We start from the raw sequence: 24583 nt of genomic DNA on the forward strand, positions 1-24583 counted from the left end.
ATACACACACATACCCAACATCTCACACAGATACACAAGTTCCTACATTGAGTCATTACACACTTACCACCACTTAAATATATATGTATACAGTATATACCTAATAATAGTATGTAACAAAGCTATATCTAACACATGTACTATATATACACAGGCTTACCAGTACTAAAGTTATAAAAACATAAAACAAAAACGTATATACTTAACCTAACATTGATTATCTTTTCCTAAAAAACTAACAGTTCAAAAAACTACAATGCTTTAACATCAGCATATTGCAAAGAAAAGAACTGTCTGCTGTAAATACATTTGATTTGTTTCTTTATCAGTGTACCCCCTCTAATTTACCTCAGCCTAACACCTAATGCCGAGGTGAGGGCCTGAGTCCCCACACGTAGCAGTAGGTCAGACAAAGGGAGGCAGACTACAGTAGTGTTTATAGCACAAAGGTATTTATAAGGTAATTATCTTCATCTACTCAGGAAAACCATATGATCCTCAACTGGAGGATCATTGAATGCACATAGAATGCATATGAACATAAACAATCCCCACAAAATGCTGCACAAGTGTGTATCGGTATCTCTCTCTTTGATACCAATGTTACAGAGCCTTTTCATGCTGACATTCTGTTCCCTTTCGAATTTCTATTCCAACACATACAGTACAGCATGAAATGTGGAATCAGGTGCAGTAAATGTACGTACCTGTTGCTCATCACTTCTAGTGTTAAATGCGCTCCTGTGTAGTGCAAATATTTTTTTCAGCTGCATTTATATATTCACCAGGCCAGCAATGTATCTCTTGAAAGGTAACTCCATCCAACTGTCCAATTATCATAGCAGCTTTTTGTGTGACTGTCACTTGATACTGTAAGAACAAGGCCCTCATTTTTTTTTCTCAGTCACAGAAACAGTCATACGGATCTATCTCCTCACTGCTGAACTTTGGCGGCCTGGGCTCACTAAAGGAGTACATCATAATGTTGGGGTCTCAGTGATATATGCTTATCATATCTGCAAATGCCACGATTCCCATCAGTCACCTCCTTCTTTGGCTCCTTGTGATGCCAAATGTAGGGTCCCTCTCCACAGTTCCAAAAATCTATCAAATTCACCAGATAACAAGCAGGGCACCTTCACCATAATTCACTAGGAGAGGCAGGAGGAACACTTACTTCTTCTTGTTACTACTTGACACTTGAAATAATTTATTTGAAACTCCTCACATTGTAAGTCCTAACTGACACCGCAACAGCCTCACCTTTCAAAGAACAACATTCCAAGGTCCTTGACCAGCATCTCCCACATACACACACACACACCCAGCATCTCACACACACATATGTAGCCTCCTACTTTGGGTCAATACAATGATGTTGGGGTCACAATTTCACAATCCATACCTACTTATTATACGTACCTGCATATGCCACGGTGCTCCTCAGTCACCTCCTGCTTTGTACTACTTAAATCCTGTTGCTGATGCCAAAATATATAGTATTCCTCTTTACAGTTCTACACATCAATCAAATTCACCAGGTAACAGGAAGGGCACCTTCACCATAATTCACAAGACAGCGAGAGGAAAACTTACATAGCACTACTTGGCACTGTAAATATTTTGTTTACAGCTCCTCACATTCATGTCAACAGTATATGTCTCTCTGTCTTGGTCCTCTCTCTTCAACTAACCCAACAGCATCTTTAACATTCAAGGGACAACATTCTAATGTTGCTGGGACAATGCTGGCTGGACCGGAATCGTCACCTGACAAATGTCAAACATACAACATGTGCCTCTTCTATGGGGCATTACACCTTTTTTTGTCTGTAAAAGTATTTATAGATACTAGGATATGATGATTCTCATTAAACCACTGTCCCTCAGATTCATCAAGCTCTGTTATGGCTTAACTCACCTGAATGGGCATTAATTCACATTGACTTGAAAGAGAGTTAACGCCCATGCGGGTGCGTTAACCCATAACAGACCATGATTAATATGCCCCTATATTGGGTAAACTAACAACGCTAATGTAATTACACTTCCACTAAATTATTTGTCAGATGTTACCTAATTGTTTTCATACTACAGTAGTAGAACGGTTGAATGGTAAAAAGATGGCGCGCTATGAATTCATTGCAGGGAAATTGACATTAATTATAGTGGAATGTGTCAGTCTAAATAGCCTGCAGTTACCAATGGCAATTAAAAGTGTATCTTCTCTAGAATTAAATACAGCAATAAAATTAGTTAAACTAATACCAGTAAAAGAGAAAATGTTAAGTTGCTAATTACTATTATACTATACCAGCTGTGGAATAAAAGTTTTTTTTAGCTGACTGTACTGTAGAAAATGATGATGACCATGATGGGAGATAACAAGAAAAAAAAATGGGAATGGCAACAGAAATATTAGGTAGGTAGCCTGAGACATCACTACTATCAGCTAAGTGGTTGTGTATTCCACTAATGGCACTGATAGTGTATTCAGAAGAGAACACTGTTAATAACATTCTTTCAACAGTGTAAAGAAGATATATAAATGACCATCAATGTCATAGGCCTTCCACATATACTGTTACTAATTGCACAGAAACTACAGTATATTCCCCCCCCCCCTTTTTTTTTTTAAATTATGATCTGTTATTTTTTCTCCAGCTTATCGTACTGCGGCAAAAACATACTGTATATGTCACTTTTAGTATTAATAGGTCTAGTTCTAAAACATAAGCTCTAATTTAAATTCGGAGCATTTTCTTTCTAGCTTGACATTTTTGGTCAGTGCTATTGTTATTTAGTTCTGCATCATTGTGGTTTAAGCCTTCTCAAAAACTTGAATATTCTTCTCTTAGCGGTCATTATCTTGTTAGATAATGTACAATTCATTATTGAGCTCCTTTTTAGTGAAGTCCCCAAACTCCCAAAATGACAGTATTCCTGTGGTACTCCAGCAATTTGCAGTGTCGTGTTATGATTTAGTCCCTTCTTTTATCGATCTGATGCTTGCATTTTATTGTGTTTTCCAGCATCAACGTCTTCTTGGAGTTTATGTTTTAGTTGATTAAAGAACCAATTACCTTGCTCGTCTTTTTAAGCTTGTCCTTTATATAGGTCTTGATAAAATAGCTCTGATTCAAAATAGCATTCTGCTTAGACTGTTTTTGACTATTTGACGGCCATCATCAAAATTATTTATTAAAGGATTACACTATTTTATTGCCCACAACAAGGGAATTGTACACCGTCTATTGGTTTTAGAGTGTCCTTCAAATATTATATTTATGCTTAGCCGCAATCTCTATTTTCTATTTCTGTGTTTTGTGTGCTGCTTGCTTTGCTACTTTGTAGGTACTTCTGTTGTGAAACTACAGTATATAATTATAGTAGAGAGGTGCTCAAGTTCAATCCTCAAGGGATGACCAACTTGCCAGGTGTTCAAGATTTCTCTAAGTGCTAACATACAATTGCATGACCCAAATGATTGAGGAACCAACCATAAAGAGGGGTATTACTGTATTTGGTAATATAAAACAATGTAGAAGTAACATAAAATATTAAAGTCCAGGAACATTTGGGAAACCGTGATCATAACATGGTCTCATTTGAAATAAATGATGAAAAAACATGTTATATGGGATCAACAAAGACTTTACATTTTAGAGAGACAGATTTTAATAAACTGAAGAATAATCTACAAGGAATAAATTGGGATGGCATAAATGGGCAATCTTTAAACATTGTTAGAAAATCACACTTATTAGTGTGGTAATAAAAATAAATGAAACAAGTCTAAACCAATGTGGCTAAATAAACAGGTAGGTGAGAAAATGGAAAGGAAAAGGCAGGCATTTAGATTCTTAAAATCAGAAGGGATGGAGGCATCATATCAGAATTATAAGTAATGTAACCAAAGTTGCAAAAGCGCAATTAAATTGGCAAAAATTGAATATAAAAAAAGAATTGCAATAGAAAGTAAAAGCAACCCTAAAAAGTTATTTGAGAACCTTAAAAAAAAAAAGATTAGAAAAGAAAATATAGGACCCTTTCAGTTTGAGAGGGGTAAGCAAATTATTGATAAAATTAAAATAAATAAAGCACCAGGCCCCGATGGTATCCACCCAAGGGTTTTTAAGGAGCTAAGTTCAGTAATAGCCAATCCATTACATGTAATATTCATGGATTCCATTTTAATAGGCTCAGTACCACAAGATTGGCGTACAACAAACATGGTGCCTATATTTAAAAAGGCAGCTAGATCACTGCCAGGTAATAACAGACCTGCAAGTGTGACATCAATAGGGGGGAAGCTACTAGAAGGTTTAGTATGGGAAAATATTCAGGAATACCTAATGGATAACAAAATTATTAGTAATAGTTAGCATGGATGTGTGAAGGATAGGTTGTGTCAAACTAACCTTACTAGTTTCCTTAAGGAGGTAAGTAGGAATTTAGACAAGGGTAATGCAGTTGATGTGGTCTACTTGGATTTTGCAAAGGCTTTTGATACAGTGCCACACAAGTGGTTGGTGTACAAAATAAAGGAAATTTGACTGTAAAGTTTATTGCATCTGGATGGAAAACTGGTGGAAGGACAGACAATAGAGAGTTGTCTTAAATGGAACCTTTTGAGGTTGGGCTAAAGTTGTAAGAATAAATCAGTACTGGGACCCCTGCAATTTACAGTAACTGTTTATTAATTATCATGAGGTTGACATAGAGAGCAAAGTCTCCATCTTTGCTGAAGACACAAAGGGGCTAATTCATCAAATTTTGATAAGTGCCTTATTGCACTATATGTGCCCTTTTAGAGCAATATTGCATGTGTACTGTAGCTATTCACAGAACAGTGCAATAGTGCTTTATAATGTCATTTTACCGAGTGATAACAAGTAGTGTGGTAGCTGAAAAAATGCCGAAACTCGCATTTTTTGCCAGCAACTGCTATTCCCTAAACTTCAATATGCACATCGTACTATAAACACTTGCATTCTTTTCTTGCAACCCAAAGGGTCGCGTGATCAGAATTGCGATTTAGCATAACAAGGAGATTCTTTTATTTTTACTGCATAGGATTGATACCCGGGGTCTACTGGGTAATGTTTTCTTTTTAATGGGCAAATGCACTATTATCCAGATCTGGATAATAGGAAAGTTGCCCATTATTGTACTGTATGTGTTGGGGGGGTGGTGGGGAAGGGTTGTTGGGGGTAGAAGGGGTGGGTAGTAGGATTGTTATATATTAATGTTTATTGGCGGTAGAGGGGGTGGGTGAAGGGGTACTTGGCCCAGGGTGGGTGGTTAGGCCTACCGGGTGGGTAGCGGGAGGGGTTAAGCCCTTCATTACCATAGCGGACACAACTGCTATTGTAATGAAGGGGTAAAATCCTCCTGCAACCTTCCTAGGCCAAGTACCCCCATTCACCCAGCCCCTCTACCCCCAATAAACGATTTTTAAAAATCCTTTTCATAACAGGCATTTCTCCCTCATTTTTTGGAGGGAGGCTTGGTGGGATATATACAACTGGAAACACTACTAAATTGAAGTCCCCCTTGCCTATTTTTAAGAATCCAAATTCTGATTCAAGACTGAATCCAATGACTGATTCCGAGGTATGTGCTCGGATTTTAGCAATCCGTCGGTATTTTATGGATAGTAAAAAAAAAAAAAAAACAACAAATCTGCTAAGTTGGCAGTTTTACGATAGAAAAAAAAAACTCCTAAAAAAGACGTTTAAATCCTTGCCTCAATATATGAACGCACTCATAAATTCCTTTCTCTAACACTTATACACATGAGAGTCATATCAATAGATGCAGGCGATTAAGACAGATGTAACAAGACTCATTTTTACCGTCTTGCTCCTAAATTTGAGTGACAAATGGATATTGGTCCCTGGCACCTCTTACCCATGTAGTGTGTGGTCTTATGGCATTCATCTCCTTGCAACGATTACATATATCTGAACGTTATACTCTAGAGTAGAGGCTATTACCGGGTATCTTCATTTTTTATGAATTCATTCTTTTGTGGAATACATTCTTAGCCACGCCCCTGAACCTTGCAGAACCCTCCAGAGAACCCCTTTGAATGTAACTTTTAAAGGCCCCTGTTTAAAAAGATGTCAAGAAAGCCATATTTTAATCCCATCTTTGTCAAACAACTTCCCTTATCTCGAGATTTTATCAGCCCCATACAACACATCTTGTATTTTTATTGGGCCATAAGTGATAACCCACCACTTAAGCACTATTTAAAGCTCTGGACAGACCCATAAAGAGTCTTGAAGTGAAAGGCAGGAATCCGGCGCCACTGCACATGACAGACCGTAGAAACTCCCGGATGATCTTCAATAAATTTTATTGCACAATACACATAGGGCTACACCACGATCTCCCCCTAAAGGAGATGCGCAGTGGCGCCGGATTCCTGTCATACGCAGTGGCGCCGGATTCCTGCCTTTCACTTCCTGATTACCACTGAAGGCTGCACGCACATGCTGTGGAGGAGAGCAGGTCCCAGACCGGAGAGAATGAATAGGTAAGGGTTTATTTATTTATATTCCCCCCTACTCCGGGTAACTCAGTGGCCATATACAACTCCCTCATTATCAGCTACTTGACGGATTGACACCATAGGTGCCTTACAGACAACCGAAGCGCAGGACAGTTTTTCTCATCCATAAAGAGTCTTGACCTATCATAAACTCAATATATTGTATTTTTCAAAACAAACAGTAACCACATTAACCCCTTAAGCACCAGATTGATTAAAATACATAATATTCCCCCATAATTTTCCTTACATTTATCTCCCCCAGGCCATAGAGCCATTACAGCAAATGTTCCCTAGATTAATGCAAGCGGTCAAAGGAGATTTAAAAGATTGGGGAAAACTGTGCATTTTATGTATATTAATGTAACACAAATTAACATTCTCCAAAGAGGTTTTTATGTCTTCCAATTCATCCCGATAAAATGAATGAGACATTTCCTCAGTTCCCTCCAGTCTCTGGTCAACAAATGTATCTGGCAAAACCGCAAACCTAAAGGTGAAAACCTCCTTTATTATAAAGGTAAATGCAGGTGGGCAGACTGGGATTCCCAGATTTTAAAAGCTACTATATGTTGGAACAATGAGTTACCATTCTAGATTGTTAGCATGCCAATGACTCCAAGCTATGGATCCAATTGCAAAGGGCACTTTGTATGGAACAAAACACTCATCTAGACTCAACATCCAGAGTACGCTGGATAGACAAAATACACCAGAAAAAAAGACCGGAGCGAGAACCCCTTATGGGATGGCACCCTGCAAACCTGGGATACAGTGGAAATACCCTACAACTTGACCACGAACCCCTTGCTGTTGATGCCCATTTGTAGGAATCTGCATTTCCCTCCTGCGATTACACATGGAGCATTTGGGAAATGGTCAAGAGAGAACATTGTAAGGTTTGCAGATCTATTGTTTGCAGATAAGATTCTACCTTTCACACACTTCAAGGATACGCTTCATTGGGGCCAGGGGGAACAGTGGTAGTACAGACGATTGGTAGATTTCATACATAAACACAAACAAAACACTCATTTTACGACAGCTCACCCAATATGAATCACATTTTAGATGCCTTGGGGAAGCAGGACATAATCTAGCTGCTATCAATATGATTCTCATTGGGGGAGGCAAAAAAGAGAAGCAGGGCTTTTTACGGGCCTGGGAGAATTAATTAAACTCTGAAACTCTCATCCATATCTGGTGGGATTGCCCCAAAATACAACAACTCTGGAAGGTAGTGCTAAACGCCATATACGCAGTCATAGTGGTAAATCTCAAAAAAGAAAAAAGTGAGAAGCGCAGACAGTGGGGGTTGTGATTAAACTAAAATTCTTTATTACATAAGCTAGTCCCAGGAAAAAACCCTCTAGGACAACAATGTGAGATCAATACATAAATAGTGATTTAAAAATAGTGCTAATGGAATGGATATGCGGTACCACTTAATCAGTCTCCAGAGGATTGAAAACGGGTGTTACCCGATAGATAGTCTTAGTCCTGTAGATAGTGCACTGCCCGGGCAGGTATTGGTGAAGAGGGGTACCCCAGGGTTGAGACAATGTTGGAAAAGCTCACCCTTTGGATAATGCAGATCCTTGACGGTCCTGCTGTCCCTCAGATCACGGAAACCGCTCCGGTGCACACAGCATGGATGTGCTGTAACTCGCGATACCATGCAGCCCTCCGGGTGTCCGGGTCTGAAGTCACTTCCGGCTGTGATGCATAGACCCTTCCCGGTAGTCTCTGGGCTCCGTCTTTCAGCGCTCCACCTCCTGATGGTAAACAGTGACCATACAGACAGCGCGGCGAGTGGTATTAGCCGCTTCCTTCAAACGCACTGTTTAGCAAGCAAACACTCTATTTGCTCCTCCTCCTACGCGTTTCACCAAAAGGCTTCGTCAGGGATAACGTCACACCATGCGCCTTCATACTTTATAGCCCAGTTAATTGCAATCGTTTAAATGCCCAATTAGTGGCTCATTAATTTGAAACATAAATTCAAATAAGTACCACTCTTGGAACATAATGGTGCAAACATTATATGTGGCTGGTTCATGTCACAAAAAAACACACACACAAAGAGATTATACAAAATACTTAATAACTTTAAAATACATATTGGTATATTTAAAATATGTCTTTGGTTAAATTGATATTAAAATTGATGTTTCACAATTAGTAATACAATAAAATGAATTGAATACATTCCTTATTAATTTGAATAATAGCGGTCAATGTTAAATACTAAAAATCAATGATAAATAGTGTTTGTTTTTCTTATGAAATAATTTGCTATTGCATATAATAAATCTGTTGTTAGTTGTATATATTAACTGAATAGCTACAACATATTAACAATTCAAAATAAATACCTTATTTACTAAATAAACAAAAAATTGATACATAAAGCATAATCCTATATACATTAATTGAAGTGAATCATTCTGAAATATTTATAAATATTGTCTGTTATGCTTAAAACTACATCATTGAAGGTACATTCTTAACCTACAAATTTTATCACATGGAATGCTAACACATATAAATATAATTTGTCAATACATAGTGCTGGTGATAAAAACTTTATTTTAAATATTAAAAAATGTTTATTTTTTGAAATGTATGTGGTATATAAGGTTTATAACAAATAAAATATAAAAGTGAAGTCAACTCTTTTACTTTCCACCTCTATTCTTATTAATATTATATTATTGTTTTAATCTTAATTATCATATTGTGGGCTTAGGTGACAGACATCAAACTATTGGAAAGCTAAAAGATCCAATTCTTCGTTCAGACCCACTGGACTCATCGTTTGTAGTTTAAATATCCAGTAGGTCTCCTGTTTCCTAAGTTTTAGAAGTCTGTCACCCCTTAAAGTTGTATGGCTAATGTGTTCAATACCCACAATTGATAAACCTCCTACATCTTTATTGTGGGCTATTAAAAAATGGCGAGAAACCCCATGTCCAAGGAAACCTCTTAAAATATTTCTTCTATGCTCAGTGAAACGTTCCTTTAGACTTCTCTTTGTGCGGCCTATATAATAAAGGCCGCATGGACAACTCAACAGATAGACAACGTATGTTGTATTACAGTTAATAAACTGTTTTATTTTGAATTTCTCTCCCGTAACATTGGATGCATATTCAGTACATTTATTTTTAATGTGTTTGCAGGTTAGACAATTCGTACGTCCACATTTATAGCAACCAACCTGGGCATGATGGTAACCATGTGGTCTGTTCTGTTCCTGTTACATTCTGTTTGGTTTTGTTTTGTTTTAAAACTGTAGGAGCTAAAACATTCTTAAGATTTCTTGCTCTTCTAAAAACAATCCCTGGTCTGTTTTTGAATGTCTTGCTGTCCAGTTTTGAACTGGATAATTTAATATGATACCCCAATGTTTTGTGAGAATCTTCTTAATTTCATTACTAGCCCCATTGTATTTTGTAATGAATAAACAGTCGTCTTTATCTTTGTTTTCTGTAGTGGGAAAAAAGTCTGTTTGATTGGGCAATTCGTTACTGGTGTTATTTTTATTAAAATGTTTATTTTATTCACCTTGCTGTATTAAACAAAGCAGAGTTTAAATTCCTCTATGTGGAAAATCCGAGTACACCAATAATGTATCACCTACCCAAGATCCATAAGAGTTTGATTAACCCACCAGGTCGCCCGATTATTTCAGGGATAAACTCTCTCACTTCAAATTTGTCTGAATTTGTGGATTCATACCTCCAGAAACATGTAAAAAATTTGAAATCATACACGAGGGACACAAAACATATTTTAGATTTATTGATGAACATGAAATGGGCTGATGACCTCATATGGGTTACTTGTGACGTCACTGCACTTTATACAAGCATCATCCATGAAAAAGGAATAGAAGCAGTAGACTATTTTTTACAAAAAGACCTTTGTATGAGCAATGAGCAACGTTCGTTCATAATCAAAAGTATTGATTTTATTTTAAAAAATAATTATTTTTTATTTGATGATAAATTTTATATTCAGAGAATCGGAACAGCAATGGGGACAAAATTTGCCCCCAGTTTTGCCAACCTTTTTATGGGCAAATGGGAGATAGAGAACATCTGGCATAACAATCCTTTTTTTAACAACATCTATTTTTATAAACGGTTCATAGATGACCTTTTAATAATATGGAAGGGCACCCAAGAAGAGCTTTTAGAATTTTATAACTATTTGAATAATAATGAATTGAATTTAACATTTACACATGAGCATCATCCGGTCACTATTAATTTTTTAGACTTAATTTTATTCAGCGAAGGGGACAAAATTCTCACCAAAACATTTTTTAAACAAGTAGATGCTAACAGTTATCTAGAGCGGACTAGCAACCATTCAAAAGCTTGGATCAACAACATACCCTATGGGCAATTTTTAAGAATTTTTAGGAATTGCTCAAAAGATTCAGATTTTATTGAACAATCAGAAGCACTTTTTCAAAAAAATTTAGCAAAAGGTTATAGCAAAGACAAACTAGATGCAGCATTGTTAAAGGTGAAGGGGCAAAACAGATTGTGTTTGATACAAGAAAATAAAATTTTTAATAAAAATAACACCAGTAACGAATTGCCCAATCAAACAGACTTTTTTCCCACTACAGAAAACAAAGATAAAGACGACTGTTTATTCATTACAAAATACAATGGGGCTAGTAATGAAATTAAAAAGATTCTCACAAAACATTGGGGTATCATATTAAATTATCCAGTTCAAAACTGGACAGCAAGACATTCAAAAACAGACCAGGGATTGTTTTTAGAAGAGTAAGAAATCTTAAGAATGTTTTAGCTCCTACAGTTTTAAAACAAAACAAAACCAAACAGAATGTAACAGGAACAGAACAGACCACATGGTTACCATCATGCCCAGGTGGTTGCTATAAATGTGGACGTACGAATTGTCTAACCTGCAAACACATTAAAAATAAATGTACTGAATATGCATCCAATGTTACGGGAGAGAAATTCAAAATAAAACAGTTTATTAACTGTAATACAACATACGTTGTCTATCTGTTGAGTTGTCCATGCGGCCTTTATTATATAGGCCGCACAAAGAGAAGTCTAAAGGAACGTTTCACTGAGCATAGAAGAAATATTTTAAGAGGTTTCCTTGGACATGGGGTTTCTCGCCATTTTTTAATAGCCCACAATAAAGATGTAGGAGGTTTATCAATTGTGGGTATTGAACACATTAGCCATACAACTTTAAGGGGTGACAGACTTCTAAAACTTAGGAAACAGGAGACCTACTGGATATTTAAACTACAAACGATGAGTCCAGTGGGTCTGAACGAAGAATTGGATCTTTTAGCTTTCCAATAGTTTGATGTCTGTCACCTAAGCCCACAATATGATAATTAAGATTAAAACAATAATATAATATTAATAAGAATAGAGGTGGAAAGTAAAAGAGTTGACTTCACTTTTATATTTTATTTGTTATAAACCTTATATACCACATACATTTCAAAAAATAAACATTTTTTAATATTTAAAATAAAGTTTTTATCACCAGCACTATGTATTGACAAATTATATTTATATGTGTTAGCATTCCATGTGATAAAATTTGTAGGTTAAGAATGTACCTTCAATGATGTAGTTTTAAGCATAAGAGACAATATTTATAAATATTTCAGAATGATTCACTTCAATTAATGTATATAGGATTATGCTTTATGTATCAATGTTTTGTTTATTTAGTAAATAAGGTATTTATTTTGAATTGTTAATATGTTGTAGCTATTCAGTTAATATATACAACTAACAAAAGATTTATTATATGCAATAGCAAATTATTTCATAAGAAAAACAAACACTATTTATCATTGATTTTTAGTATTTAACATTGACCGCTATTATTCAAATTAATAAGGAATGTATTCAATTCATTTTATTGTATTACTAATTGTGAAACATCAATTTTAATATCAATTTAACCAAAGACATATTTTAAATATACCTATATGTATTTTAAAGTTATTAAGTATTTTGTATAATCTCTTTGTGTGTGTGTTTTTTTGTGACATGAACCAGCCACATATAATGTTTGCACCATTATGTTCCAAGAGTGGTACTTATTTGAATTTATGTTTCAAATTAATGAGCCACTAATTGGGCATTTAAATGATTGCAATTAACTGGGCTATAAAGTATGAAGGCGCTTGGTGTGACGTTATCCCTGACGAAGCCTTTTGGTGAAACGCGTAGGAGGAGGAGCAAATAGAGTGTTTGCTTGCTAAACAGTGCGTTTGAAGGAAGCGGCTAATACCACTCGCCGCGCTGTCTGTATGGTCACTGTTTACCATCAGGAGGTGGAGCGCTGAAAGACGGAGCCCAGAGACTACCGGGAAGGGTCTGTGCGTCACAGCCGGAAGTGACATCAGACCCGGACACCCGGAGGGCTGCGTGGTATCGCGAGTTACAGCACATCCATGCTGTGTGCACCGGAGCGGTTTCCGTGATCTGAGGGACAGCAGGACCGTCAAGGATCTGCATTATCCAAAGGGTGAGCTTTTCCAACATTGTCTCAACCCTGGGGTACCCCTCTTCACCAATACCTGCCCGGGCAGTGCACTATCTACAGGACTAAGACTATCTATCGGGTAACACCCGTTTTCAATCCTCTGGAGACTGATTAAGTGGTACCGCATATCCATTCCATTAGCACTATTTTTAAATCACTATTTATGTATTGATCTCACATTGTTGTCCTAGAGGGTTTTTTCCTGGGACTAGCTTATGTAATAAAGAATTTTAGTTTAATCACAACCCCCACTGTCTGCGCTTCTCACTTTTTTCTTTTTTGTTGTTACACCCATACTAGGGACTGGGGGTTCCCTATTATCAGAAGCTGCACCCACCATCGGGTTGTGATTACTTTAATTCCTTTTATATTTAAATCCAACATTAGCAAACACTCATTTGCACCGGACTGGTTCATGTCACATGACTTTTTTTTTTTTTGTTTTGTTTTTTTGCCTTTTATTTTGCTCCAGTGCCCATATTCAATTAAAACGACCCATTCGGCGCTTTTTTACTTTTTTTTTTTTTCTTGTTATAGTGGTAAATCTACCTACGGACCCCTGGATATCTCTCATAACACCCCCCACCCCCAATTATTACATCTATTTAATGCAGCAAGGGAGGCCATCGCTCTCTTCTGGAAACCAATGTTTACACCCAAGCTAGAGTTCTGGGCTTCCAGAGTATGGGATATCTACAACATGGAGAGTCTCACCCATCTCACATGATTCCATGGACAAACGTGAGGGTACTTGGCATCCGTGGGTTGTACATAACGCATCCTGAACCCACAGGGACTATGTCATTAAGGATTTATATACTTCGCCCTGCCTATGGAGCACTCACTTCCAGCCCTGTTGTTGGTACACACCCAACCCCTAGATCGACCTATGTCCATACTCCCACATCTCATGTGCTCTTGCTTTTCTCTTATTTTTTTATGTCAGTATGTATTAGTCTAGTAAGACGAATTGGTACTAGAGATGAAGCAAAGCTACTGTTTTCAACACTGTGACCGTGTGTTGTCCTGGTGGTGCAGAAAACAGAAAGGATTATCACATCAGGGGTTCTATAATTTTGAATGGGACCCCCACAGAGTTGTAATTTATAAAATGTTTTAGCAGGAAGTAATACATTGAGACTTACCCCTCGTTTTCAAGTATGTTCTGGGCATCGAGTTATGGTGACAAATACTTTGTTACAAATACATAGTTACATTAAGTGAAAAGGGTTATACATTATATACAAGACATTGCATGCACAGTTAAAGATAATATACAGTTAGGTCCGGAAATAATTGGACACTGACACACTTTTCATAATTTTGGCTCTGTATGCCACCACAATGGATTTGAAATGAAACAACTGAGATGCAATAGAAGTGCAGACTTTCAGCTTTAATTCAAGGGGTTGAACAAAAATATCGTATTAAACGTTTAAGAATTGCAACCATTTTCATATACAGTACCCTTATTTCAGGGGCTCAAATGTAATTGGACAAATTAACACAATCATAAATAAAATGTTCATTTTTAATACTTTGTCGAGAATCCTTTGCAGGCAATGACTGCTTGAAGTCTGTAACGCATAGACATCACCAAACGCTGGGTTTCCTCCTTTGTGATGCTTTGCAGGCCTTTACTGCAACTGTCTTCAGTTGTTGTTTGTTCATGGGTCTTTCTGCCTTAAGTTTTGTCTTCAGCAAGTGAAATGCATGCTCGATCGGTGATCAGGTGATTGATTCGGCCATTGCAGAATATTCCACTTTTTTGCCTTAAAAAAACTCCTGGGTTGTTTTCGCAATATGTTTTGGGTCATTGTCCATCTGTAAAGTGAAGCGCCGTCCAATCAACTTCGCTGAATTTGGCTGAATCTGAGCACACAATATATTCCTATACACTTCAGAATTCATCCGGCTGCTTCTGTCTTCTGTCACATCATCAATAAACACTAATGACCGAGTGCCATTAGAAGCCATGCATGCCCATACCATCACACTGCCTTCACCGTGTTTTACAGATGATGCGGTATGCTTCGGATCATAAGCCGTTCCAAGCCTTATCCATACTTTTTTCTTCCCATCATTCTGGTACAGGTTGATCTTAGTTTCATCTGTCCAAAGAATGCGGTTCCAGAACTCGGCTGGATTTTTTAGATATTGTTTGGCAAAGTCTAATCTGGCCTTTCTATTCTTGAGGCTTATGAATGGTTTGCACCTTGTGGTGAACCCTCTGTATTTGCTCTCGTGAAGTCTTCTCTTTATGGTAGACATAGATAATGATATGCCTACCTCCTGGAGAGTGTTCTTCACATGGCTGGATGTTGTGAAGGGGTTATTCTTTACCATGGAAAGGAAACTACGATCATCCACCACTGTTGTCTTCCGTGGATGTCCAGGCCGTTTTGTGTTGCAGAGCTCACCAGTGCGTTCTTTTTTTCTCAGAATGTACCAAACTGGTGATTTGGCCACTCCTAATGTTCCTGCTATCTTTCTGATGAATTTAATTTTTTTCTCAGCCTAAGGATGCCCTGTTTCACTTGCATTGAGAGCTCCTTGACCGCATGTTGTGGGTTCATAGCAAAAGCTTCCAAATGCGAATGCCACACCTGGAATCAACTCCAGACCTTTTACCTGCTAAATTGATGATGAAATAACGAAGGAATAGCCCACACCTGTCCATGAAACAGCTTTTGAGTCAATTGTCCAATTACTTTTGGCCCCTTGAAAAAGAGGGGGCTACATATTAAAGACATGTAATTTCTAAACCCTTCCTCCAATTTGGATGTGAATACACTCAAATTAAAGCTGATAGACTGCACTTTAAGCCAATATTCAGTATTTAACTGTAACTTGAATTTATTTTGGTACACAGCCGAAATAACAAAACTTGTATCAGTGTCCAATTATTTCCGGACATAACTGTATGTCAGCGGTATGCAAACTTTTTGAGCTGCGACCCCCTTCCTGGGAGCCGCAGCATTCGTGCCACCCATCTCCCGATGGCTCGGCGTCAAATGACGTCATGGGTCACGTGACGTCACCCCACCGCGGCATTTGATGTGCATTGCCATGGCGACGCGATGCTGAAGACCCGGCTGGCAGCAGGTAAGTGAATTATAGAGACCTCAAGCATCCCCCGGCATTTAATTTAAATGCCGTGGGGAAGTGTGTGGGGCCTCTAATCCCGCCCCCCTGTTTGCGCACCACTGATATATGTTATAGGCGTATGTAACCGTAATAGACCAGATTAAAATGTGAGACAGCTTTAGTTTTGAAAGTCTTGGGTAGATTTTTCCAGTTGTGGGGTGCACGGTAAGAGAAGGAGTTGTGACCGGATACTTTGTATAACTTTGGGACCATGAACAGTCTTTTGGAGTCAGATCTCAGATGATATCTCTGTGTGGTACGGGTGAGGAGCTTGTTCAGATAGGCGGGTAGCTTGCCAAGAAAGTACTTGAAGGCAAGAAAGGAAAGATGAACTTTATAGTTCTTTGAGCATTTTGCAGTGATGCTCAAAGAACTGGATTGGTCATCACTTGAGTTTTATCACTTGATTGCGCTGATGTCTTAAGTCAGCACCATCAAGCAACTGTCACCTCCACCAGACTCTGTTATCTCCTATCCAGGGCTCCTCATGACGTAGATTACCGAATATGGGTATCTACATCATGAGGGGGATTATGAAATGATCATATTCGGTCATCTACAGCAGGAGTGTGCAAACTGGGGGGCAGGCCCCTGAGATTGGCAGCAGGGGCGCAGAGTTTACAGAGGTCCTGCGCGCTTCCCAAAGGCACTTAAATTAAATGCCGGTGAAGCAGCTAATGCCTCTGTAAACGGCACTTACCTTGGCTCAGACGGTTTCTGGAGGCGCATTGCCATGGTAACATGGCGTCATGACGCCCAGAACGCAGGAGCAGAGGTAAGGTGGGGGTGGGCGTTGAGAGGAGGATAGCTGGCATGGGGGCACAGGGAAAAAAGATTGTGCTCCCCTGATCTACAGTACATAATATGGGGAGTTGGATATTTATGTTCTGTATCAAAGTCACCCTCTTGCCAAAACTGGAGCAAACCAACAGCACAATATTATCAAAACAGAAAAGCCATTATATCCTGAAGATCAGGGATGCGCAAACTTTTGAAACTGCACCCCCTGCCTGCTTCGTTCACTGCTCGCACCCCCGTTCCTCTTTTAATGCTTTGGGGAAGAGCTCGGGCCTCTGCAACCGCCCGCGCCCCCCTCATTTTGCGCACCCCTGCTGTAGATTCCTTTAAGAATCATGTGCAATTTTTTCCAGTTTTACTGAGATTTTGCAGTCAAGAGACTGATATATTCTATCAAAGCAAAATAATTCCATTGAAAACAATATAATTATTATCTTTGATACATACAGTATTGTACAGTTATTAAAGGCACAATCCCACCCAAAGTTAATTTTGAGCCAAAGAGTTCATATGAAAACATATCCAATTACAAGTACTGTACTATCTTAATTGTTTTCAAAACAAAATACTGCTTTTTAAATGGTTTTAGTGTTATGGGATTTAACGGATTCCTGCAGGATCGAAATCTATTTAGTGCATTGTTTCAAAACGATTTAGTTTTTTTAAATCATTGTCTGTATCAATGAAATTATTGCTATTTTCTCTCCCAGAATCCCCTGATTTTCTAATCTTCCCTGTTTATTGGCTCCCAATCCAACTGAAAATATTGACATTATAAGACTTCTAATTCTATTCTTCAATGCTGTTCTATCCTTGGCAGCAGTGCGTTTAAGAGGGACTTTCTAGCACAGAAATATTCTATTAATGTACTGTACAGTAATGTAGAGTGATGGCGAGGGAAATAAAAGAGAGCAGAGGGGATTTCTTACTCGGTGCGGGGTTTAAATTTTCAGGGTTTGTCAAAATTCATGCCAACATGAATTGCCGTTTTAATATTACATGATTATTAGGTCAGAAAATATTTCGAAATGAAATCTTGAATATATTGGTATGATGAATGCACCTTCAAAGCTACAGAACTTTTCCTATGACCTGAATCTTAAGAGCAGCCATGCTTTTTGTAAAGCTTCTCCTAGCTTTTTGTAAAGCTTCTCCTAGCTTTTTGTAAAGCTTCTCCTAGCTTTTTGTAAAGCTTCTCCTAGCTTTTTGTAAAGCTTCTCCTAGCTTTTTGTAAAGCTTCTCCTAGCTTTTTGTAAAGCTTCTCCTAGCTTTTTGTAAAGCTTCTCCTAGCTTTTTGTAAAGCTTCTCCTAGCTTTTTGTAAAGCTTCTCCTAGCTTTTTGTAAAGCTTCTCCTTGCTTTTTGTAAAGCTTCTCCTTGCTTTTAGTAAAGCTTCTCCTTGCTTTTAGTAAAGCTTCTCCTAGCTTTTAGTAAAGCTTCTCCTTGCTTTTAGTAAAGCTTCTCCTTGCTTTTTGTAAAGGCAAAATGCACATTCCTACATTGCACAGGCTGCCAGCCATGTCATGCCATCTGTAATTCCCAGCAAGAAGCAGCCCCACATCTCAATTCTGTAGCTAAGATGAGCATCTCACTTTCATGACATTTTTTACTTTTTTTTTTTAACCTCATGGATGAGTAGAGACAGAGAATAGAACAAAAGGAATCAGGTTGTAGTGAACAGTGTCAGCCTCCAGAGATGTGCTGATCATGTTTTATAGGGTTACATGCTTTTCAAATCCCCTGGCAGGGACATCAATTCATTTAAAAGTATTAAAAGAAAAATCTCACTAGCTTCTCTTCAGTTTCCCATTACTTAATATCAGGTATTGAGATTGAATGTGGGCGTCAAAGCGCCAGATAACAGTCTCTGCAGAAATGACACAGAGAGCAGGAGCTGGCAAGTCATCAATAGTATAACATTCTTCAGCTCAGCATAATTGCCTATTTGCTCCTTATTTGGACTTGGTTCCTAGCATTTAGATTGACTGCACATATCGTCTTAGACCATACAGAACAAATATCTGGCTTCTTGTCACTGCATTCATTACTTTTATCAGGGTGATCTAATGAAATGGAGCCAGAAGCTTGCTTTCTGGGGGATACTGTTTTGTCTTTTTGATAATAATGTCTGCCTGTAAAAACATCAGATCGTCCCTGCGAGATATGCTCGAGAGTAGATTATGTTGCGAACGAAAAAGAAATCATTATCAAAACAACCCTGCCCACCGAAGTAAGTGCTAGATGTTGTAGTAACTGGGAGATATTGTCGAACGTGGGACCTCCAGAGAGTCTTTGAAATGGAAAGAAAGCCTGAAGTACAAAGAAAGACACTTGTACTTGCTTAATTTGTTTGATGTCTTGTTACAACTGCACCACTTGGGATTCACTGGTGATGGTATTTGCATCAAATGCGTTTAAATAAAACGTACTATAATTCTTTCCTTCTTTTCCAATGTACTGTGTTTGATACTATATTTCTGTAATAGAGGGTTGGCACAATGTGAATAAAAATATACTGTACAGTACATACTGTACCTGCATAAGCATCATCAACATTAAATATTGTATGTACTCACTTAATGTGGGATAGCCTGTATTCCTTGTTAACAGTCCGTCACTTGCCTGCCAATTAATTTGTGATAATGGCTATATTATATGAACCTCTCGAATTCTAAAACAACTTTGTTGTTTGAAAATTCAAGATACTCTTCTTTCAACTTGATTTCTATGAAAATTGTCATCTTGAAATGTGATATATATACAAGAAACGACGGCTACACAGCTGCAATATCAATATTACAGAAAAACACAGGCCCAAATGCACTAAATCGGAGCAAATATTGTGACATTACCTAAATAGGTAACAGATGTTTCTTTCCTTGCGTTTAACTGGTATCCACAGTGCTAATATCAAAAATAACCGCCGTTACCAAAAGCAATATCATAGCAATATACACAGTGGCGAGTACGTGAATAGTGCAGAGATGCAAAAACCAATATACTGTACATTGGGAAGAAATCTAACATGCGTTCCAACCGCAAGCTTATTAGGCCAAGGCATACAGACCTGGTGAATGAGCGTAACAACCAACATGATGATATATTTTATATGAAGTAATTAAAATATGCTTTAGGCTATGTTAAGTACGGCAAACATTCACCTGTTAACATGTGCATCATTTCTACCTAAGGATATATTAGACTAACAGTGTTTTTATACTGTAAGTGTAACATTGATACATCTTCATAGGCAATCTAATGTTCTTTGAAATAACTTTACGATTATCATGGTGTGGCTGTGTGTAATGGCAATTTTAAATGTGACCTATTTATCCTAACTTTTTTTCCCCTGAGCTAACCTTAACGGAGTTTAGTGGATCTGTGATGTTTGGCTAATGGGGACCGCGCGAGGCCTCTGCAATCTCTACTTACCGAGGTTCAGCCGGCTTCAGGACGCGTGACCATGGTATGCCACATCACGGTAACGTGACGTCAAATGATGGCGGGGGTCACATGATGTCACACAACCCCGCGGCATCATATGACGCCGCACGAGGTAAGGGAGGAGGGCGCAACAACAGAGGAGAACAGGCGGGGGAGGGGGGGTGCAGCAAATAAAGTTTACGCTCCCCTGGCTTAATTAATTGATTTAATCATTGACTGAGCCACTGATCGAGCCACCTGTGCTGAAGCAGGGATGTCCTTAAAACTTGATCTGTTGGAGGCCTTTGAGAACTGAAGTTGGTCATCCCTGGTGTAGACATTCAATAAAGAGATTATCACACTAATATTATGGCTCGCTGTCACAAAACATAGAAGCTACTCAATGACTCACTGCTATCAGTTGCTTCTAATCAGAAAACGGAGATATTTTAATGGAAACATGAGGTTTATTATTTTGATTTCTTCTACAATGATCAGACACAGTGCTCACACAGTTTGAAAGAAACTGCAGACCTCATTCATCTGTGCTATCTGTTTACACAGGTGGCCATCCAACTGTACACCAAAGTAAAAATGTAAAGTTCCTATGGTTTTTATCATTTTGGATATAATTTGTTGCAGGCGGTGACATTTAGGCTTTATGTACTGTTTCAGGCTTAACCTCTCCCCCTGCTAAGTTCTATATAGCCATGAAATCCCCCTTTGTCTTAACTGAAACAGCAAGGGACATCTGTTCTGTATGAATTTGCTTCCAGCTTTTTCAATGCCCATTATGAATGTTTTCTCTTTCCTTTCGTTGATTACATTATTACTGATTTCCTTTTACTGTTCCAACGTTCTACGAAAATAGATATATTGACATCACATATCAGAATGTTCCTTTTTATTAGACTGGAACTTTATGTACCTGTATGTATAATTTCAATAACCTGTTATACTGTACATGTATATTGCCTTCATTTATATTGTAAATGCATGGCCCAAATGAAGAATAAAGTAATATGCAGTAGAAGGTATCCACAACAGATATTTTACAGCTTTTGATTTTGAAATGCCTATAAAGGGAAGCCACCTAGAAAATCAATGATTCTCCTGCTTCACTACTTATAAAGTCAATATAGACTTGGGTAATAACAAAATTCCCATGATGATGGCATTAAGAACTTGTAATGCTGATATTTATTGAGATAAATATCTATTCAAAAGGAAGCATAAAGAAAACACAATAAAACTATTCAAGACACCATTACATGTTTTCATTGATTTGAAAACATTTTTCATGATAGAATATATAAAAAAAAAAAAAATTTGGATGCTATTTTTGGCATTTATAACTAATTAAATAAATTAAATTTTAAAATGAATTAAACATCCTTGCTCATCCTGTAACCCTCAACTTTAGAGATGGGGTAGAGAAAGAAGGGAAGTGTAGAACAATAGACTACAATAGTAGTCAATAGAACATAAGGGCACCTAAAAACCTTTGATAAGAGCAACAATATGCTAAATACTAACATTTAGAGATGCACTATTCAGACCTACAGTCTGTCACCCCTATTAAGATATAGATCTCTTGGATAATCTTCTTTCACGGGGACGTCCATGGGTTTAGCTACTTACCTGCCAATTTTTCTTATCACATTATACTGCTGTAGAGAGATACATGACATGTTGCCTATACTCCATCTACTATGATTTCAATCTAGCAGATATATGTATGTCTGCAGCATCAGACCCATTGTATTAACACCTAGCATCAGATGCAACTGAGCTAATTTCTGTACATCAGGTCTGATGCATGAATAGAACTATAGCATCTGACCAATAGGTTGACTTTTCTGCAGACTTTACACCTATCAATATATATCTCCGGTATATATAGCAGATTGCTTTCTATATCTCAAGGTAATAACCTTCTGCAGACGATTATTTGCAAGCAGCCATCTCAAGCATGGGGGATGCATTGTATTTTAAACATTTTATTCACACAATGTATATAAATATCAACTGCGTTGTTAGGCGATACAAGATTAAAACGTTATTATTTTTTTTGACAATGACTGTCCGCTCTAAATACTCCAGTGGGTTTTGATTATAGGCTATCACTTATATAGTCTCAGGATATTAATTTCCCTGACTTTATATTAAAAAGTCGTAACCTATCTACTTTATGCAAAGATTGGATTTTGGGAGATCTGGTGTGGCGTCTGTCACGCACCTATGTTTTATTACACCTGAAAACTCCCCCTACCTCCTGTTCAACAGTCCGGGGCCCAGGTTACGAATGAATCCCTGGAAAGCTGTCTGCGGCCCTAGGGAATAGAAGATGAGAAAGGACCAAAAGAAGAGGTTGCAATAAATGATTATATTCTGCCTTCTATAAAGCTGCTTTGGCTTTAATTGCCTGTGAAACCCACTTCTCATCCATCCTTTCTGGCTACAATGTTTGTCTTTTGTATTTCAGCAGTGGGGGGTAAGGAGATTTATGAAGATAAGCAGAAAATGTAGAGCAGAGTTCCTAAAACATGAAGGACTGACCCTGACATTTTACTTGAAATATTTGTGAATTTTTAATTTGTTTCTGAAATAAAAAAAAAAACCCTGCAAAGTGAATCTTGTCAAATTCAGGCAACTTTAGTCTCTTAGTAGTGATAGTAGATAATCTAAATATTGACACATTTTATTCATATTTTGCTAGCATACCTATATATTGCTGAACTCTAGATCATGAATATAGCCGCTTCACACACACACACACACACATGCACGCACGCACGCACGCACACACACACACACACACACACACACACACCTATCTGCCAACTGACTCCAGGTCACCCATATGATAAGATCCTTGCCTAGTTTTATATTCCTATTTTATTCTGGACCCAGGGTCATGTCTAGGATATGAATGAACCCAGATAGCTTCAACTCAGCCCCCTTTCCAAAGCACACCAAGTCCTGTTATATTTTCTTCACTTTATTAGGAAAGGAGCAGTATATACAGGCACTTGTGGGTGTAATGGTGTTGTGAGAGTGCTTCTCTATAGGTGCTTCGTAATTAAGGGCAGGTGAAAAGAATTGGCCTTGCCATGGGGGTGTAACAGAGATGGGTGCTGTACTCACGGTCTCCAAAGTGGAAAAGGAAGTGAGGGTGAATGTGGGTAAAGGGAATAGTCTTGGGACAGACTATCTGGAAACAAACAGGGCGGGGGGCAGAATAGCCCATTCTAAGAAGAATCTCAGAGGTTGCTGTAGCAACTCACTGGCTACCTGCTCACAGGCAGAAAGGGCAACATATTGATACATCACACAGACACGGTGTGTATGTGTGGAACAAATGCATGCAGCTGAACTTAAGGAGCTGACAAGCAGAAGGGGGGTGAAACAGAAATGTGATTCTTGTTCCATGACACATTTGTTGGCAGCAGAGCAATATTTAAACATAGAATAGCCAGGGTGTCTATCACACCGCTGATTACAAGTCAGTGCTCACGTATGGAAGCACAAATTGCTAGTGAAAACACCAGGGGGGTTATTTCCAGGTCTTGCAAATTACAACGTTGTCTATCTAAATAGTCCCCCCCCCCCCCCGCATAAACAGATCCAGAGCCTGGATGAAATGAGCAATGCAGCTTCAGTGATGCCACACTAACCGACCTGTCAGTCACTGCCACAAACTGGCAAAATAGCACACCAAAGTATGCTAGGGTACCATTTTCCTTATGGCTTACTTAGCGTGGTATCACGAACTGTAGTTAAATTCAGACAATTCAGTACGATTGTAGCTAAATAAAAAAAAACAGGAGTAGAGCGAGTGGTCTAGGACAATTGGTTGCGATCGTTTTGCCGCCACACACCTCGCCGCTGAGATATTTTTCTGCTGGCCATTTTACCACCAAGGTAAGCCCCTAACCTTACCCTTTACCCTAAACCCCCCTAATCCTAACACTTAACCCTGCCCATAAAAACTTAACCCCATACCCTAAAATCCCATACCCTTAGCCTTTACCCTTAAGGCTATGATTATACCAGCTCCGGCTAGGCATGCGCACAATCTCATGATG

At 38.2% G+C, this 24583-nt stretch overlaps 1 protein-coding gene and 1 long non-coding RNA gene across 6 annotated transcripts in view; one reads left to right on the top strand and one right to left on the bottom strand.

The window, feature by feature from the left end:
* The window catches only part of LOC142487519 (uncharacterized), a 64334-nt gene extending 63106 nt beyond the window's left edge, over positions 1 to 1228 (bottom strand). The window contains exon 1 of the long non-coding RNA XR_012799245.1: positions 708 to 1228. This is a non-coding gene — a long non-coding RNA (uncharacterized LOC142487519). The remainder of the gene's footprint in view (positions 1 to 707) is intronic.
* The window catches only part of RBMS3 (RNA binding motif single stranded interacting protein 3), a 713484-nt gene that overhangs the window by 598493 nt on the left and 90408 nt on the right, over positions 1 to 24583 (top strand). The window lies entirely within an intron of this gene.

The sequence above is a fragment of the Ascaphus truei genome, chromosome 2, assembly GCF_040206685.1.
Source record: "Ascaphus truei isolate aAscTru1 chromosome 2, aAscTru1.hap1, whole genome shotgun sequence".
NCBI classification, from domain to species: domain Eukaryota; kingdom Metazoa; phylum Chordata; class Amphibia; order Anura; family Ascaphidae; genus Ascaphus; species Ascaphus truei.